This window comes from Octodon degus, unplaced genomic scaffold, assembly GCF_000260255.1.
Source record: "Octodon degus isolate 3935 unplaced genomic scaffold, OctDeg1.0 scaffold00034, whole genome shotgun sequence".
NCBI lineage: Eukaryota > Metazoa > Chordata > Mammalia > Rodentia > Octodontidae > Octodon > Octodon degus.
In genome coordinates, this window is record NW_004524610.1 from 12,501,950 (window position 1) to 12,507,590 (window position 5,641).

The following is a 5,641-nucleotide window of genomic DNA, read 5'->3' on the forward strand; positions in this document are numbered from 1 at the left end:
ACAGACAGACACAGACAGACACACAGACATAGACAGACAGAGAGAGAGACACAGCAGACAGACAGAGAGATAAAGACAGAGACAGAGACACTGACTCTCTCTACTGTGGCCATTTGAAAGGTGATGACAAAATGACAACCTCCTGGGTTTTCTGAACTGTAATTCTAAGGAAGTTCTATACTCCTTTCTCCAAGTGATGGGTCACTGAGTGTATTTATGGTGTGAACCTCAGCAAGGCTGTGGTGTCCCACACTTTGCACTCGGCACCTTAGGCAGGTATGATAGTGACAGCCATCGGCAGACAATAGGAGACACATGGAAAGCCAAGGATGGAAAGCAACAAGCGAAAAGGGGGGCAAGTTTGCTCCTCTTGCCTCTTCCTTCTTCAGGGCCTCTGACAGGAAACTGCAAAACCCTAAGGCTCCACAGGACAGCACTGGCAAGGGGGTGTCAGCCACTTCTCCCCAGACTGTGGGCAGTGGTAGCAATGACCAACCCTTCCTGACCATCCCAGCACATCCCAGACTCAATGAACATGTATCAACCCAACAGCGGGTGGAGATGGCCCGGCGGGGACTTGTTCTAGAAGGGTCAGCTACGAGCACGGGTTCCTCTTTTCTGTTTGGGATTGACTTTATCTCAGTGGACAGCAGCAGCAGCACATGTCCCATGACAGTGGGTCCGTCACGGCACGTCGGAGTGCAGTTATTATCACTGTGCCTGCCACGCTGACTTCCTGCCTGCCCACAGTTCTGGGGAAGGGCAGGAGTCTCACCAATGGGCCCCCACCACCCACACCCTCCAGCCACGGGGCAGCGTCTCCCAGCAGTGTTGGGGTGACGACTGCTGGTTCTAGGGATCCTGGCTTCCAGAACCCGTGTTCTGGGAAGCTATGCCTCTGTCTCCTCAGCAAACCAGGGCAGGGTTGCACGTGATGGCATCCGACGCTCTTGCTCTTGGAGGTGACTCCGGAATCAGTAGTATCTAAGTCACCTAAGGGGCCCCCTTCTTACATTGGTCCCCGTTTGCCGAGCCCCACTACCAGTGCCATTCATACATCTGCTTTAACCCTTACACTACAGTGAAGAGAATATCCTCATTTTGCAGGAGAAAAAAAAAAAAAACTCAAACTAGGCATTCTCATGCATGCCTGTAACTCCAGCTGAGGTAAGAGGATTGCAAGTTCATGCTCAGCCTGGGCAATTCCATGGACTTAGCAAAACCGTATTTCGAAATAGAAAATAAAAGCCTGGTTATACAGTTCAGTGTGAAGGTTGGGGGCTCCATCCCCAGTACCTCGGGGGCTGGTGGGGGTTGAGGCTCTAAAACAGAGTTTACAAAGGCTTCTACCCTGCTCAGACCTTTTTGAAGATTTCGGTAAAAGGGTATGCTTTCTTCAAATACACGTGCGTGTCCAGAGCACACCTAGACAAAAAAGGTAACAAAGCCCCAAGCAAACAAGACTGAATATGAACAATGTTATAATCACTCTATTTTACCAACTGATGACTTCTCTTTAGAAAGTGCCCGAGCCACTGAGCACGTTCAATATTTTGCACACAGTGCTGCATAAATCCGGGCGAATCCTCTGCCGCGCCTCTCAGAAGGCTGGCGACAGTGATGCGCAGGTACAGAAATCAAAAGCAGCCTCGGAAAAACCAACCTTCTCCATCAGGGAGCTGAAGTTAAAGCCATCTTTGTGGGGTGACGCCACTTCATTATCAAGCGTTTTTCACTCACCTGCCATTTAATCAAGGATTAATATGCAAAAGGAGCATATCCACCCCTAGGATAATGAGGGGAACTTTTAGCTTTAATTTGGTTGCCACCTGCTGGCTAAAAGACAAAAATCTTCCCTCTGCAGCAAAAACCACCTGGCAGCTCAGAAAGACAAGACATAAACAAATTAAATCCATGCAAATCCACTTCTATGAGCTCAGGAAGGAGAGCTGACATCAAATTGTCTTCTAAAGGGGAAGGAAGCTTCTATGTGACACATCCGTAGCAGGCAGGTAGCCTGTGGGTTCCTCAGATGGGTTATTAGATTTAATCAGTTCAAACCCATGTGACAAACCACCATTTGGGGGAAGAGAACACAGATTACAGTCCCCAAAAGCGACAGCGAATTCAAAACCAGGCCCTGCTCAGATAGAACTTTTCCTTATCATTGACACATCCTCTCTTTACATCCCATGATTCTCCTGCACCCTGCGGCACCCAAGGAACTTTACATGACCCAGGAAACACTCAGTAACTCAGGCTCAGAGCTGCAACTCACCACCAAATTATAGAGCCTTTGGCGTAACTTGGTGGAGCAGAGGTCACCAGGGACACACTTCCTAACTGGCAGGGAGCACCTCCAACAATTCCTCCAATTCCATAAGGATCCTGAGAACACCATCAACAAAAGTGATGGCAGGGATGTGGAAACAATTTTAAGTTCCTTTTAGGTCCACCTCAGCACAAATATAAAAGGATTCCACTCTCAGAGGCATCCCATCCACCATGTCCTCTTGCCTCTGAGAAACGTTACTGAAAATCACCATGCTAATGTCTGGCCCATAGCTATGGCAATTTATGTGCACAAACAAACTTAATACTCATGTAATGGTAGGAGATAATCGGTATCTTTGTCATAGATGTAAGGGAGAGAAGTTTGCCCTAAACTACAAAGACCTCTGAGGTGATGCAAGTACTTTGCACCCCACTACACTTTTGTAAGAGAGGCAGGACTGCTCTGGCTTCCTGAAGAATAGGAACAGAGAATGAAAGAACTTCTCAGATGTGGCAGGTTAAGCCCCTAGAGAACGAGGGGACTAATTCTCCGACCGCTGGTCCAGCCATTCTCTATCATCCACGTACAACCACCATGTAGCTTCTGAAAATGACACAAGCATAAAGAATGCTTAGACATGTCGTGGAGGAAGGTCAAGGTCAAGTTGTCTAGAGAAGCACAGACAGTGGTGGAGACAGCGGAGTGGCTTATTCCAGGCGAGACTGCTTGGAGATCAGGTTACCTGCAGGTCAGGGGCATCAAGCCAAAGCTCTGCCTCTAGTTTGGAAGCCAGCTCTCCTCAGCAGCGAGGCCTGGCCCAAAACATGACTCTGCAATCAGAAGTGACTGACTGGACACCCCAAGGAGCCCTCAGAGTGCCCAGAAGTGTGTGCTCTGCCACTTACATGCTCTTCAGTTCAGAATGGTCGCCAAGAGCTAGGGCAGATCCAAACGTCAGCGTAATACTCTTGAGAAATGAGAAAGATGTAAGAGTTGTGTTTCACTCCAACCGCTCCCCCATGAAGGTCACACCTACGCAAACTTTATCCTCAGGTGACACCTGGGAGTTTTAGAACAACAAGGATCCTTTCATAAACATTTCTCACACTCATCTACACTGGTATAACTGGATGAGGTAGTTATGACTAGGGTTTATTAGGAATCAAAATAACGACACTGGAGGCAGTAAATGATGAGGCAGGCACATCAGAAAACTCACCTGCCCAGATTTAAAGAATGAGAGAGGAAAAAAGAAATCATGGCAGGCTGGTGAGATAGTTCAGAGGACTGAAGCACCTGCTTAGGCAAGCACAGGGACTGCAGTTCAATCCCTGGCACCACATGCCATGCCAGCCCCGCCCCAAGAGTGGGCTGAACCCACCAGAATCCAGGCATAGTGGTGCACACCTGTAATCCCAGTGCTGGGGAGGCTGAAATCAGGAGGATCACCAAGAGTTCAAGCTACATAGTGAGACCCTGCAACAACCAAATATATTACAAAAAAAAAAGGTTTAGGATTGCCAGTGAGTAAATCTAAGGTAATTCAACAGAGGTTTCTTCTGTGATTATATTTATTTAATTTCTCAGGGCAAAATGTTTATAGGGCTCCTTCCCTGTCACATAGAATGAGGTATTTGTTTTCTTGATAAAGGACAGGGGGAAAGGGGGGAAATTAAAAGTAGGAAAAGGAAAACATGCAACAGGTAACACAGGTGATCCCACAGAAAATTTTCTGCGTTGCTACTTCTATTGTATAACGTATTGGAAATCATTGCCAGAAGTTTGAAAAAACGATGCACCATGCTCTGACCCCAAGCTAAATAAACTAGTTGTTAATCTCTGATGCAAAATTAATGTGTAACTAGAGAGGATTATAGGGATGGCATGAAATTCCTAAAATATATGAGAAGTAGTAGAAGATGGTAGAGATGTTTATTCGTGAGAAGGAAAAAGCAAATGTTTCCTACACATATGTTACCCTAGATATTGCACTAAGTGCTTCACATGTATTAACTGATTTAATTCTTGCAACAACCACACAGATGATTACTTCAATCCACAGATGAAAAGACCAAGGAGTGGACATGCTCGCTGCTCATATCCAGGCTCAACAGTGGCAAACAGGAAGTGAAAGCCTTCTGGGGCTTTTTCAGTCTGATCTGCAATGCAGTGCAAGAGACCAAGCTGAATGACAGGGCTGGAGACACTGAGGCCAGCACCCAACAACGGGATTGAGGTGACGCGTCACTCAGCACAGCCTTGTTCCACCATCTCCAAGAATTCATAGGACCATGAAAGTTTTTATAACTCAACTTTTCTCATTCTAATTATGAGAATGTAGTGCACAGGGAATAAATTTTTGTTTCTCTAGCAGAATTAGAAGGATTGGGACAGCACAGAAATTGTCTATAATATGTGGCTTTTCCTGGCAGTGCTCAAGAGCAAAATGAAACACAGATGTACAGAAAGAAAGAAATGAATGAAAATACAGGTCTCAATAGCATTTAATGTTGAATATATGTGCACTGTAGCAGTATGTTGATAGATTTCCTAACCATGGTATTCCAAAAGTCAACCCTGAATTCAATTTTATGATAATATAAAATTCTAAAATTGTAGTCTATCTTTTAATTGCTATATTTTCCTATCTTTCAGGCAGCATCTTTCAAAAGAATTAATCAAACTTAGAAACCCTAAAAAGCTAAAACGACTTTAGTAATTTGAAACAGTTTAGATACAATTTGGAAATGCTAATGAAAATGTTGTGAAACAATCAGCAAAAGCTTTCATGTTGACAGTATTTATGGAATAATCAATTCTTACATATAAACTTTTAGGTGGCTTATTTTTTCTATCAAAGTTATGGTTTAAAAAATTAAGATATTTATGGAGAATTCATGTCAGCCATGCTATTCTACAAATTAAACTGTCATTTCTGTGGGCAGCGATGGGCAGCCTTATTCTCAACTGCTATCCATGCTAATGGAGTGTTTGTGCTTTGAGGGTCATGGCGGGCGTCTACCCTTCGGGCACCCTTCAGACTCTCGGCTCCATGTGCCTCTCTCATCAGCTTGGACATCACAGAAAGGTGTCCCCAAGTAGGGTCCCTCATGGTGTTGAGCAGCTCTCAGTCTGTGATCCTCAGAAATCTGGAGGAGATTAGCTTCTAGGGAAGCAATCCACATCAATTAAAGGAACAACCCTCTGGATGGACATCAAGGAAAGATTATGTGGATCAAAGGGTCAGGGAGGAGAGAACCGGGCAGAGCAGGGGAGGGAGGGCAGCCACGCACAGAGAAACAGACATACTTCACGTAGCAGCGCTGTGATTTCCACAGCACCCGCACTCATGTGGCAGCCACCACC